Raw genomic sequence first — 15,248 nt, forward strand, 5'->3', positions numbered from 1 at the left:
TTACAATGCTGACTAAGGCTGTGGTTTCAGCTGAGGTTTCAAATGGGGAAGGATCCTTTTCCAGGACCACTCACATGGTTGTGGGCAGGATTCAGTTCCTTGGAGACTGTTACCCTGGCAGCCTCAGTTTCTCATCAGCTGTTGGTCAGAGGCTGCCCTCAGTTTCTGGCCACGTAAGCCTCTCAGCTCACAGCATGGCGTCCGCCTTCATTAGCGTGAAGAGAGAGAGAGCAACCAAGAGAGAAGTCACAGTCCTTTATGACTTAATTCTGGAGGTAAATCTTATCTTTTTTGCTGTATCTGACTTGTTAGAAGTCACTAAATCCAGCCTATACTCATGGGAAGGAAATGACACAACGTGTAACTATCAGAAGGCAGAAGTCATTGACAGCCATTTCAAAAGCAGCCTAACGCCCTGACACAGCTCAGCCCCTAGGTACCGTGAAATAACGCTGACATCTCTGCAATAAATCTTATTTTTCCCCTAAACTAGCCAAAATTGTTTTCTATTATTTACAACTAAAACTTCTTACATATAGTAAGAATATATATTAAAGAATAGTTTAATAAAATCCAAATTTAGAATCAAGGAGTAATTGTATTATAAGACAAATTATGACAACATTTCTAAGTTCCCTTGATGCACACACACACACCCCCAACAGACTATTTAATAGCAATAAAGGCTGAGATATGAGAAAATAAAATATTAAAGAGTCTAATCTCTGAGAAAATCAATTCTACAAAAATAAATATCTCTGAAATCTTCACATAGTTAGTGAATATATGATTAGGAGTGACCTTTCTTCATCCTTTTTTTAACCCCTAAATACTACCATGAAGGAAATTATTTTCTATGCATTTGGTTTTCCAAACATCTTAGTTTTTTCTCATCATATTGCACTGTGGAGAATGTAAACAAAAAAAAAAATAGGATAACATTATGACTAGCTTGAATATTTCTCTGCTTCAGATTATAAGGTACATTTTTGTGGTCACTATAAAAGTTGAAAAAAAAAAAAGTGAAAACCCCTTATCTTGGGTTACTATTTCTAATCTGTGTAGGAAGTTGAGTAGCATTTCAAAAAAACCTTTAGCAAAAAGTCCCCTCCCTGGCTTTTCCTGCAAACATTAGCCTCAAGCATTTACTTCCTTCCATATTATTTATACACTTAACCTCAAAATTTCATTTGAGAAGTCACAAGCAGATCTAAGAAAGGGCCCAAATGTCAGCCATCTGTACACCAGACTTGACAAGCTTCCTGGAAAAGATGAAAACCTCTCATTTCGTAGAACTGAAAAAGGGCTATTGTATACACCAGAAGCTGGGGTGCTGCTCTTCCAGGTCTCACCACCGAATCAGGAATCCTATAAATATGCACCTCAACCACATAAACAGTTTCTTTTCAGTTTCTGGATTGGAGTTTATCTTTGCTGTGCAGAACCGATTTAGCTTTGGACAGAAAAATTTGCAAGAAATCAAAAAGCAGGTTTAAAAAGCAAACAAAGAGACAGAATGGGCATGATTTCCCAAACATTCCAGGGCACAGCCATGTGTTGGATTCTATTTAAGAACGCAAAGAAATTCCCAAAGGATTACCTCAAGTCGTTTTTTTATTTCAGTAAAGATTTCTTGTGTCTATTGGTTCTGTCAATTAAAATAGACTCTGAAAGATACGACGATATTATAAACTATGTCCAAAAGACCTCCAAATTAGAAAAGGAAGTTTGGTGTCTCACAAAAGGGAAGGGAGGGGTAGGAGACTGTGGGGAATATAGACCACTTTTCCCAGCTGCCTCCTCTGCATTTTGATAATTATTATACAAAGCAGAACAAATAGCAAAAGAAAAAAGACACAAAGCTTTTTCCATCATGACAACGTACATTTCTTTTCCATTTTTCCTCACTTGATGAGTCCCCAAGATAACACACATACATTAAAAATCCTTCTTACAACTTTCTTACAATTTTCTACACTGCTGGTCTCATCAGCTTTTTCAGTGTTGGTTGGGGCCTTACTGGTCTGTCCTGCTGATTTTTTCCAACTGTGTATCCACCAACTGGTCCTGATTGGCCCCTCTCATCTCTAAATCTGTGATGCCCTGCCTCATTGATGACACCAGAGGGGCCAGTAAATCTCGGTGTTGATCAGGCATTAGAGTCACCTGTGAAAGTATTAGAGCTAAAAATTGCAGTGTGCAGGCTTCTGCCAGGACCAATTTGAATCTGAATCTCTACGGGTGGGATTCAGATTCCGATATTTTTTGAAGCTCTCCAGTGACTAGAAAACAGCTGAAAACCCCTGTTAGATGCTATTTTAGAGTATTAACTATCACCCTAACTGCTGGAAGTCACTGTACTGTTGGAAAACTTGATTAAGAAATGGAGTATCCCTTGGAAACACAGTGACTACCCACTAATTTTAGGCCGTAGCACAAACTTGCTGGGTTCTTCCTATTCTCCCTAGGGAAACATATCCCATAGCATCCCACAAATTGTAGAAGACATGTTCTCTCTGATGAAAGAATATTCCACCAGGTTCATCGGAGGAAAAAAAATGGTGCTGCTTTTGATAAGCTATCAGAGAGAACATTACAAGAAAAGTATCAATTCATTACTAAGGTGAAAGTGCTTATACCGTAAATGCGAGAAGCAACCTTTTCACCATTGACTTGACCCTGACAAAACAGTAATAAAATATTAAAGTCTAGAAGGAACCCTTCAAGATGTGCAACCATGTCATTCTACACCTGAGAAACTCAGGTCAGAGATAAGTCACTAATCTAATGACTTATTATTGCTCATGAGTGGCATTATAAAAACTGCCTTTTTCCTCGTTCCTAGTCCAGATGTTTTTAATGTATGCAAAAACATTTCATTTCATGTCCAGCCAATAGTAAATGCTCAATAAATGGCAGCGATTGGGAGAATTCATGGTGGCAGTAGTACTAATAATCACATCGGTAACAATGTCTATAGAGTTTTATTCAGTATTATGATCATTGCCTTAAAATACTTAGCAAATAAAAACAACTATTTCTTTTGTTGATGACACCACACTTATTTGAAACGCAGGAAGTTTAAGAGCAAAATAATAAAAAGAGGGGAGTAAAAAAGGCTTTTATTTAGTGCTGCAATGAAAACTTAGAATAGCCTTTTACTATTTAATGGCCCATCAGTTGAACATTTTATGTAATTAATTATAAAATATATATAATTTGATCTGACTTTATCTAGAAGATTCTGGAGTATCATTTTCCTGGGATGAAAATACTATATATCTATTTAGAGAGTTAAAGGTCCTTTCACATGTTATTTAATTTAATTCTCACATATAATCAGGAAATACAGATATTATTCACCCTTCTTTACACTGTAAAAACATAAGCTCAGAGAATAAAAGAGACCTAGCTAAGGTGGCTTCACTAATAAGTGGCAAGGCTAGTATTTCATCACAGGTTTTCTGCCTTGGAGGTCTTTATTAGGTTACATCCTTGGACTATGTCACCCTAGCCTTTTGAATAATTGACTTTACAGAGCTAGAGTGCAATGCTATGTTCTTGGCTTTCATCTAGCAAAATGTGAAACATCTTTATTTGAAAACTTGCTTTTTGAAAACATAGTACCTCATTATGTTATTTAGCGTTTCTCATTCAAAGGGCTTGAAGACAATTTATTCTCGGAATTCAGAGCCAGGAAAACATCTATATTACCAGATGAAGCTGGGAGCTTCCTTTTGTTACATCAGAAGAGTTACATGATCCATTGAACGTCTCTCCTTGCTTTGGCTTCTAGGAAACTCAGAGCAAAGTCTTAGGCTTGATCATTCCAGTTTTTCTCCGTCAAGTTTCTACTGCATACTGCCTCTCTTTCTCTCCCCCTTCCCAGACCACCACCACTGCTAATATATGACTTCTGTTTTTCAATATTTATCAATGATTCGATTTTATTGTACTGTTATTTTGGTGAACATTTGTAGTGTTCAACTACATGGAGGATAGTTCTCCCTTTTGTGATAATAGAACTCCAACACTTCTTGGCTACTTCCTTCTCCCCATACTCAATCCATGTGGTTTGGATGAAATTAATCCTAGTATTTTAGAACCAAAGATGGAAATGTGACCCAGGCTAAGCCAATCAGTGTGTGCTCTGTTACTCTAGCTGCAATAATTGGACTGAGAGTGAGCCCATGACGTGACACAAGTCTGTCCTATGAAGGCACATTGAAGTGCTTTTGCTAGTGTGACTGGGAAGGGGGTGTTAATTTTCCACTAGAATGGCCAAGAAAATGGGATGAAATACTAGAGCTTCCGGATGTCATCTTTCCCCACAGAAAAGAGTCCCTGAGAAAGGAGCCAACCCCAAGGAAAGCAGACATGAACTGAGAGATGAAAATTGGGTGACCAAGACCTCTTGACCTCTGAATCTGTGGGTCTAGTTGTGTTTGGTGTGAACTCTCTTCTGGACTTCTACAATGTAAGCCAATAAATTCCCTTTTGTACCTAAGTCAGTGTGGTTTGAGCTTTTGGGCCCCTACAACTCAAAGTGGGTTGACTGATAGCGTGATTTTATTTTTTACCACCATAAAGTCTATTTAAAAGCAAGTGGGATGAAAGTCAAAATAAAAGCACACCATATGCAGTGTTATCCTTAGTACCACAATTAATTAATGCAAGTTTTTGACAATTTGGTGGTTATGTTGGTCACCTTCCCTTCTTTCACAAGGAATGAAATATACAATATTACAGTACATCCTTTCTTTGTTTTACTTTTGCTGATTTGGGTAGAACATGGAAAAATTAAATATATGGTCATTTTTCTTTCATTTTGATAAAAAATCTGAATCCACTGTCAATAGAATAGTTTTAAATTTCAAATACATTAATTCTATGAACAGTTTTCCCTTTAAAAACAAGGATGTTTCAGCTGTTAGGGCATCAAGATGCTTAAGTTAAGCTCAAAAGGCTCTTTAGATCCAGTTGTATCAGCGTTTGACCTTCTTGATGTCTTATTTGCATCTAGATATCTCTTATTTCTTTACTAATAATGTCAATTACACACACCACTCCTGTTTAACTGTATTTGTGGATTTTGATTATTATTCTAGTTTCTGTTATTCAGACTCAATGGCTCAAAATTGGGAATAATCTCACCCATGGTCTGCTTGTCAAAAATTCAAAGTGTGGGCTGGGAGCAGTGGCTCACGCCTGTAATCCTAGCACTCTGGGAGGCTGAGGTAGGAGGATTGCTTGAGCTCAGGAGTTTGAGACCAGTCTGAGCAAGAGCGAGACCCCATCTACTAAAAATAGAAAAAAAAATAGCTAGGCACTGTGGTATCCACCTGTAGTCCCAGCTACTTGGGAGGCTGAGGTAGAAGGATTGCTTGCGCCCAGGAGTTTGAGGTTGCTGTGAGCTGTGATGACGCCACTGCACTCTAGCCAGGGTGACAGAGTGAGACTCTGTCTCAAAACAACAACAACAACAACAAAAATTCAAAGTGCGGCTTAAAGGCTATTTAATGTGTGCATGTATGGTTCATAGAATCAGTTTTATTTCTTTCAATTATATCTCCTATTACTGGCTAAATGTTTGTGTCTTCTCCAAATTCATATGTTAAAGCCCTGACCCCCAGTGCGGTGGCATTTGGAGATGGGGTATTTATGTGGTAATTAGGGTTAGATTGGGTCATGATAGTAAACCTTCATGATGAGATTAGTGATTTTAAGAGAAGAGGCAAAGAGAGAGAGAGAGAAAGAGAGAGAGAGAGAGAACAAGAGAGCTCTACCATATGAGGACACAGACAGAAGGTGGCTGTCTGAAAGCCAGGAAGAGAGCCCCCACCAGACATGGAGTCTATTGACACCTTGATCTTGAAATTCCCAGAATCCAGAACTGTGAGAAATAAATTCCCATTGTTTAAGCCACCCAATCTATGGCACTTGGTTATGGCAGCCCAAACTGACTAAGACACCTCCTTAGGGATGTTTCCAGTGTGTCTGTTTTCAAATAAATTATAGAGTCTTATCTTTTTTATATGCTAAATATAACAGTTTAGGAAAAAAAAGCCTGGTAGAATCAAGAATAAATAACCATGTTTGTGAGGTTGTATTTTTATCTCCACGATGAAATGAAGATTTCCCATTAAAAGGCAAACCTTCCCTTTCCAAAGTTTGACTAGGAGAATGCTTTAAAAAGAATTTCATCTGGTTAAATATAGGTTGCTGGATATGCAAAAATCTAAGGAAAGTTTTTGGCTTTTATCCCATAACAGTTTCCTTTGAGGATGAATTGCATACATTTTAATCTTGCTCAACTCTGAAGTTTCCTCCTTGTTCTTCTGCCCTTTATCGACAGGCTTACAAGCACATACGGTCCATGAGTTTCATTAGTATTATTTCTATTCTTTTTATTATCTATTTTTTTTTAATTGAAACAGTGTGGTTTCGTGAAAGAACACTGGTGTCAGAGTTCTAAGATCTGTTTTAGTCCTATCTTTTTAGCTAAGAGAATTTGAGCACACCATTTAGTTTTTTTCTCCACATTTTCCTATCAGTAAAATGAGAACACTAATACCTGCCAAATTTAACTAATGGGATTTTTGTGAGGATTACATGAGTCATTCAGGCAACACAACAAGCATAATCAACAAAGATAAACTACCATGTGCCATGCACTGTGCAAGGTGCTTGGAATAGGCTGATAAAAAATATAAATTAAAAAAATTGAACACCATATTGCTTTCTTCAAGACTCTCACAGTCTGATAGAGAAAGTAGACAAACCCATAAACGTGGGTCCTTTAATGTGTTCTCTTGAAGGACTTTGTCCTGCTAGTTTTATAGCTTGCAACTCTGTTATTATCTCTCTCTTAACTACTTCTTTTAACGTCTCTTTTCCTTGAAAGGTTATGGACTCCATGAGGACAGTGTCTGTCTTGCTAACTGCTCTACCCACAGTGCCCTCAGCACAATTATCTAGGAACTGGGAGGAAAAAAATATCTGGTAAGCCACTTGAGAAATTAAGTATGATATTATTTCTAAAGTCAGTCAATCTTAAGTGACATTTGCAGTTTAATCCTAAAGAAGGGGGGAAATCCTAACCTTCCATTGTTACCAACCTGAGAGCTTTGACTTCTTATAATTCTTTGCAAATCAGCTAACATATAATTCCTAACACTGGACACATTTTTTTTCCTGCTTTCATTTTGTGTTAGTAAATAATAAAGTCAGGTACCAGTTTTTATCCTCTCGGACTAAATTGCATTAAACCAACAACAATGAAAAAGGAAAACCAAATTGACTGGCTTCATTTCCACGTACACAGGGATGCTCAGTTTAAATAATAGCCTTAAGTGTGTCACAGTTAGACTCTGTCTACACATTTCTGGTTTCAAGCTGCAACTGTGCCCTGGTTGTCCTTGCAGTAAATAAATCAACAGGGTGCGTAATCTTGTTCTGTAACCCCTGCAAATCCCAGGGATGTGCAGAATTCATCAGCTCCAAGATATGTGAGGCTGGAATTTGAAGAGAAAATCCTCTCGCTCTTAAAGGAAGGCCCTTAGCAGGTATTTATAGTGATGGGTCACCTTCCCCTTAGTGATGCAGATGTGTGTTCAATTTCTTTTACTAAGAAGAGTTTATGAGAACTGGGATCCTGAAAGAATGTTGAGTTTTGGCTGGTATCTGCCACTAATTTATTTTGTTTTCTAAAAAATGTGATTCCCCAGAAAAGAGATGCATTTGAAGTTATAATTGAAAACAGTTAATTTTGGTTAGTGTGACATTATATTTCAAAAAGATACGCATTTGTAATTTATACTATGTCCTATAAATTAGAAAACACATCCAAAGGATAGTCATAATGTGGAAAAATGCCAGAGATTTTCCAAGTTATATTTTCACTTTCAAGAATGAAGAGAAAGAAAAAGGGAGTGTGTTGGTATAAAGTAAACAGGCCCTTTGACTCTGAACATCAGCTCAAGAGTAAATAGCTGAGATTTTCTAGCCATTCTAACCCTATTTGAGAAGATTATATTGCTTTGTCAGATCAGAGCTGGTGTCAGAGAGCCAAGCGTCACCTTTCCACTGAAAGATTAGGCAGGCGAGAGTCAGTATGTCTGGTTTCACAAAGCACGGTCTGTCTCTGACCCGAAGCGTTACACTTGTTCCTTGCTGCAGAAACAGTTTTCCAGATCTCAGAATGGCGTTGAGGTGTAAGAGAGAAACCTTCATTGCATTATTTCTCCCCAAGCAGCAGATGCCTCCATGATAATAGGAAAATAAGAATTTTATTGAATTTTCCTAATGGCACCAACTTACTGCCCTCGAGTCTGGTATTTTTCAAATCCCACCAAAGGCTGGAATCCATAGCTTTTTAAGAAATCTTTTCTCTTTCTCCAAAAAAACAAAGGAGAAGATTTTACTATTGTGTACACTGGACTGTTATGTCTTCAGAAAGCTTGAATAATCATTTATTATCGAAGAATAACCTAATTTCGTCACATTATAACTTTCCTTAAGAGCAATTTATACTGTTTATGAAAGAGAGGAGGGGGGGAGAGAAAGAGAAAATTACTAAAATCTCTCAACTGTCTGAGTTTGTCAGGGTAATTTGATCTTTTCCTCTGAGGCACACAGGGAATAGTATTTACTGAGACTAATGTTACCAAGATGGTGAAAATTTGCCCTTGATATATAAGCTTTCAAATGTCGAAGAAGTAAATGTAAGTAAGCAATGCTAGCCTTGGTTACTTCGTTACTTAGGGAAGGTATCCTATAGTTCCTGTCTCCCTGCTTTCTCAGCACATAACTCTCCACCACACAAAGTATATTCTAAATTTATAAGCAAATTACAGGCATCTGGAGAGCCCAGCCACTGAAGTAAATTGTTTTCCATAAGTCATGTTTGTGATTTGCAAATGTTGGAAAAGCAAATGCTAAAAGAGTAATTTTTAAATGATAGATTACTGTTGGAAACATTTAATTTAGGAGCAACACATGTAACCTCAAACCTTAAACCTGAAATGCTTGATTTGGATATCTTTTTGCAAAAAATCCATCTTCTTTTTTACTTACCTTCCCTAATATGATGAGAATTGGGATAATTAAAACCTAATATGGAAGAGTTCTGAAAATACTTACAAGTTGATGTTACCCTTTATTGCACTTTAAAAAAATTTGAATAGGCTCAGAAATGTTGATATGATTTCAATTCACCATATGTCCACTTAATGATTATTTGGAAACAACAAGGAACAGACCTCCCACAGACAACTCTTCCTGTTAGTAGATTTCTCCAAGGCATGGACTCAGAAAGCAATTTATTTTGAACTTGAGAATGGGTAAGAAGCAGGACCCATGCAGACTAGTAAATGGATTTAACTGGTCTGTTGGATGGTTATCTAGAAAAACCTTTATTTAAATGTATACAGTGAAATGTAGCCTTTGATCCCTTTGTATTTAAAGGCATTATGTGATCAATATTAGAAAATGTTGCTGGGCACGGTGGCTCACGCCTGTAATCCTAGCACTCTGGGAGGCCGAGGCGGGTGGATCTCTGGAGCTCAGGAGTTCGAGACCAGCCTGAGCAAGAGCGAGACCCCGTCTCTACTAAAAATAGAAAGAAATTATATGGACAACTAAAAATATATATAGAAAAAATGAGCCGGGTATGGTGGTGCATGCCTGTAGTCCCAGCTACTCGGGAGGCTGAGGCAGGAGGATCACTTAAGCCGAGGAATTTGAGGTTGCTGTGAGCTGGGCTGATGCCACGGCACTCACTCTAACCTGAGCAACAGAGTGAGACTCTGTCTCAAAAAAAAAAAAAAAAGAAAGAAAAGAAAAGAAAAGAAAATGTGGAGGGAAATGGGTTATAATGGCAGGTAGAAGTGATGGAATCTATCGTGTAAAATTTGTGCCGTGTCAAAGAATCCTGACTCTGGAGAGAAAAGATTGGGGTTAATGTTTAGAAAATTATTCTTTAAATTTTAGCATCTTTGTTTCTAATATAGTAATGTAATAACTATTGCTCTTGGTTCCTGTAAAAATTAAAATAGACAGTATGTGAAAAACACTAGGTAAGTGGAATACATCGTTATAATTTGAATTACACATCAGAAAAGGTCTGCGGCATCAATGTAGAGTCATTCCTCGATATACTCCAGGGATTGGTTCCAGGGCCCCCTGTGTATACCCAAATTGTCACATAATGAAGTCCTACAGTCAGCCCTGCAGATCAGCATATATAAAACTTTGGTTCTCCATATACACAAGTTTCTCATCCCTTGAACACTTTTTGATCTGTGTTTCATTCAGAAAGATCCGAGTATAAATGGACCTGCACAATTCAAGCCTGTATTGTTCAAGGGTCAATTGTATATGGCAAAATAGGTTTTTTTTTTTTTTCTTTTTTTTTTTTTAGGGATAACATCAATGATGGGCTGGAACTGGTTCATGCTGGTTTGCACTGGCTATGACAGTTGATGAGTTTTTAGGAATTACGTGAGTTGGTTGACATCATGTTGACAACTTGAAATTGGCCATGGTAGGAAGGTGGTGTCCACAACATGGAAATTGGCAAGTATTACAATCAGGGTTTGTAACTCTTTCTCCCCTCCTTCCCGAGAACCAGTTGACAAGCACATCACTGGATAACTTATTCTATATGCTTGGATATTGTTCTAGTAATCTGTTGCTATGTAACAAAACCATTCCAAATTTACAGCTACCATTTATTATATCTCACGTCTCTGCAGTGACTGTTCTCAGCTTGGTGGTTCTTCTGTTTCATGCAGCATCAGCTAGGGCTGCAGTAATCAGAGGCTTGACTGAACTGCAATATCAAGATGGCTTATTCTCAGGGCTGGTGATTCTGGCTGTTAACTGGGAGCTCACCTGAGGCTGTCTATGTGCACATCTAGGTTCTCCTCTACCTGGTCCCTCATATGACCTGAGCTTCTTATAGTATTAAACCTCAGTTTCCAAGTGGGAGCATTCCAAATGTGAAGATGGAAGCTCCAGATCTCTTAAGGCCTGGTGGTAGAAGTTATACAATATTATTTCCATTACATTCCATTGATCAAAATAACTCACTAGTAAGGAATTTGCTACCATGTTTAATTCATCACAGAGATCATCATACCCAAATCCATGTAAGCCCAAGAGTATTCATTACATTGTAGATGCCAACATTTTTCATGATTCCCTCCTCTAACTTCTTTTTTAACTGGAGATATGGTGCACTGCTTTATGCTACATATTTTTCCAAGCTAACGGTTCCCTTTAGTCTTGATCTTTCACCTGTGTAACTGGCCATATATATTAAACTATTGAAGACTTACTGAAATAGAATTTAAAAAAATGTATTCATATTCTCTAAAACACAATAGATGTTTAAAGGAGTTTATCAAATGCTTTGAAGAATGAAAGGAAGCCAATCATAAGCCTAATTAGGAATTGTTTGAATGGCTGGGTAATTTAAGTTTGAAAGGCTACAGAAGGCAGTCTCACAGGCATCTTGTTATAGAAAAGGAAACACAGCTGGCTTTGACATAGACTGGACCGCTACACCATTGCCAAGTCTAGGGAGACCCTATTGGTTAGTAAACATCACAGGATATGGGGTCTGTGTCAGTTAGGATGTTCCTAGCTGCAAGAAACAAGAAAACATAATTAAAAGAGATTTATCATCTCACATAATAAGAAGTCTTGAGTTTGGTGGTTTCAGGGTTTCATATGGTCCGATATTGTTGGAATAGTAATGTCAAACCTTGCTGCTAATTTGCACATAGGTTGAGATGAATTTGCTTCCCATTACAGCTTTCAGCTCCTCATTATCCACCTTGGTCTCAGGTCGCCCACGTGACTCATTCTCAAGATTAAAATCACCAGAACAAAACTTCTGGGACCATGGATGTACTGTGCATTCATTAGCCACATCCTCCCCAAACACTTCATTGATATTTTGAGCTGTCTACGGTGCATTGGTTCCAGGTCAGAAGTCATATTCGAAAATAACACAAAATTTTTTACTTATCCATGGTTTCAGAAAAATTGCTCTAAAAAAAATTGACAGATAATCACAAGACAAAATGTTTGGTTGAAAGACTGAGGATGTACCTTCACAATAAAAATAAAACAAGAAGTATCAAAGTGAAATAAATGCCAGAGATATCAACTGTCAAACTTTCTACTTAAGGAAATCAGACATTTCATACTTAATAGGTCAATCCTGTCAAGGCTATAGGTCTGCTTCTTTGTTTATTCTCTGGGCAAGCCCCTACACAGTAGATAACACTATATTGCATTGCCCGGATCTGAACACCAAATCCTCACATGGCAAAGTCTCAAGGCAGAGCAGGTGCTCAAGTGAGGGGAGAAGCAGTGGTGGCCATATTCTCTCATCTCTCTTTCTCTTTTTATTTGGGAAGGAACATCTTCCCCAGATACCTTCTTACATTTCTTTGGCCAGAACTGGGTCTCTTGCTTATCCCTCAGTTCAACTATTCATCAGCAAGGGGAACGGATTAACCATGGTCCAGCTCAGTCAATCCCCCAGAACATTGTGGAAGGCTAAGTCTTTCTTGAACACATCATTATCTGAAATCTGGACACAGTTGGACTGGCAAAGAAGAAGGGGGATACGGCTATTGGGGCAATCGACAGTGTCTGCCAGGTTTATTCTTAACATGTTAATGTGGCTCTGTGGGATTAATCCATTTAGTAGCCATTTTGGGGAGCTAGAGGTGCAAAAGTGTGGCGCAGACCTAAGAGGTACGTAGAGGGCTCTAGACAGACAGGCTATAGGACAGGACAGTCTCAGCAGAGAGTTGAACAATAGCAAAAAGTACTTTAGATTTATTGAGCACTTACTATGCACCCAGCCACCATGCTAGGAATCCGTCCACCCCCACCCAACACCATATTTAATATTCAAACAGAAAGATATTATTAGCTCCATTTTAGAAATGAGGCTCAGAAAGAAAACTATTAAGAGGAGTTGGAAATTAAAACTCATGTCTTTTTAACTCCCAGGATGGTCTGGCTCAACACCATGCTGACGAGCAGCTATTTCATGCTCTCCTTTAGGGTAAATACTCCTCTTGCCCCACTTACCTCCCCAACATTCTCACCTTCTCAACTGTCCCCACACCGCTGCTGAAAGGGAGGAAGGTGATGAGTAATAACAGCCAGAAGCCTCCAAACTTTCTAATATATCCCAATCCACCCTCTCAAAGTACTGAGGGAATAATGAGAAAAGCAGAGAATAGTCATACAAACAACGGTGACAGTACATTGCAGTCTTTTATTTAATGTCACTGACCTCATCAATGTGACCAATTTAAGGTGGACTGATGGTTGGATGCCTCGATATCATGGGTGAATACCCTGAATACTCAGATTAAAACTTAAATTGGTTTTGAGATTCAGAATTATTTTGATATTGGATATTTTCACAGTTAATGGTACTAAAAGACCTCACTGCATAAACGCTTTGACCTCAGAAATTTGGTGAGATATAGAAGGAGATTACCTGTATGTCCTGATTCTTTCTAGCTGTCTGACGGAGAAAGTGGATGCTTGACCTCTGCTACAGAGGACACTTCAGCAAGAAAACAGTCATTAGACCCTTCATACAGCTTTCCCGATTAAGCAGCCAAGTTTATCAAAGATTATTATGTTTTCCTCTGAATCTTCAGGAGGCCACTTTATAGAGGCTCCTCTTTTCGGGAAATATTTCCAAGAGGAGCTTATTCTAGGAGGCTTTCTTGTGGAGCAAATGTAGCCAGGGATTAATTTTGGCAGTATATTTTCAGCCCATAGATGAGCTTGTTTATGGACCCACAAACACACTGCCCTCTGTTCACTAGAGTGAAACAAACTTACAGCACTCCCTGTAACATTTTTAATACATAATGTTTTTTTCTTGACATATAATCAATTTTGTAGGACGGCAAACACCCAGAGGGAGTTGTACGATTCAGGCAATTATTCATATCCTCTAATCCCGAAATGTTTTCATATTTGTTTTATTAAAATATTTTACAAATAGCCACATAACTATCTAGGTTTTACAGCTTTCATCCTAAAACCAATGCTCTTTACACTGTGCTTAAACTTTAGGCCTGCATAAGTGATATTATATCTTTAACTTGCTCTCTCTCTGTCTTTTTTTTTTTTTAATGCCCTTTTTTCAGTAAAAGAGACCAGGAACTCGGTGATAATGTATTGGGAAACAAAGGAACAGCAACAAGCAAAACTTCCCACCAGTGCCTTTATCCTAGTTTCGCTTGGCTCAAAACATCCCTACAAGCAGCGAGCATTTCCCCAGGGAGATCATCCAACCAACAGCTTGAAAAAAAATAGTGCTTCTCGAAGCCTTTGGTTGTGAGCATGAATTGAGGTGAATACTAGGGTGCTTGTTTGGCCAGATTCCTTGTTCCATTAGGAAAATGGCAGCAGTAAAAGATGGAAGAAAAACACATTTTAAGAAAAGAAAACTCCAACAAAAACCCCCTGCACCAGTCTTAGTGGTCCTTAGGTTCTAGTAAATTAGGGCAGTTGCTCCCAGTGCCGCTGTGTGGGGGGTGTGTCCCCGGCGGGGACTCGGGAGGCAGACGGAGGGTACTTACTGCTGGGCATCTGGAGGGGAAAATCCATCCAGCTGTTGCTGCCCAAGAGTAGGGGCTAATTCATGCGTAATGCAGGCAGGCAATTCCGCACGCCCACGCATATCATCAGACATATATGTCGCAGAGGGAACAAATAGTCATTTTCAACCTCAAGGCTTTCTAAGGAGAGAAGAATGAAAGGCCCTTTTGTCCTTTGTGTACCTTGAAGATGGGTCTGGAACTAGGTCCATAGGTAGGGCCTTGAGTGAAGCCCCGACTCCCCCTGGAAGTCCCTCTTTGACCTGTCTGGAGGGGAAACATTTTGAAGCGTATGTTAATAAAGCATATCTCTGATTATTAACTCACTTCCATGGGAAGCATAAACTCTCTGCTTAATTTCTCCTAGGATTTCATGCACAATGCCATCAGAAAAATGTATCTTAAGCCTTTTCATCACCTACTCTTTCTATTTAATCTCCTTCAGCCATCGTGATCAGGAAGAAATTAATCTCCTGCCTTGGTGAGGAAAGTTTTAGCTTTCAAAATAGACCAGACTTTTCTTCCTGCTCTCTCGTCTTTACCCCTTTTCCTTTGGACCTTACAAAGAAGAAACTCTGTAATGATAAGGGTGTAAGTTTA

This window comes from Eulemur rufifrons, chromosome 16 (genome assembly GCF_041146395.1).
Source record: "Eulemur rufifrons isolate Redbay chromosome 16, OSU_ERuf_1, whole genome shotgun sequence".
In the NCBI taxonomy this organism is placed as follows: Eukaryota; Metazoa; Chordata; class Mammalia; order Primates; family Lemuridae; genus Eulemur; species Eulemur rufifrons.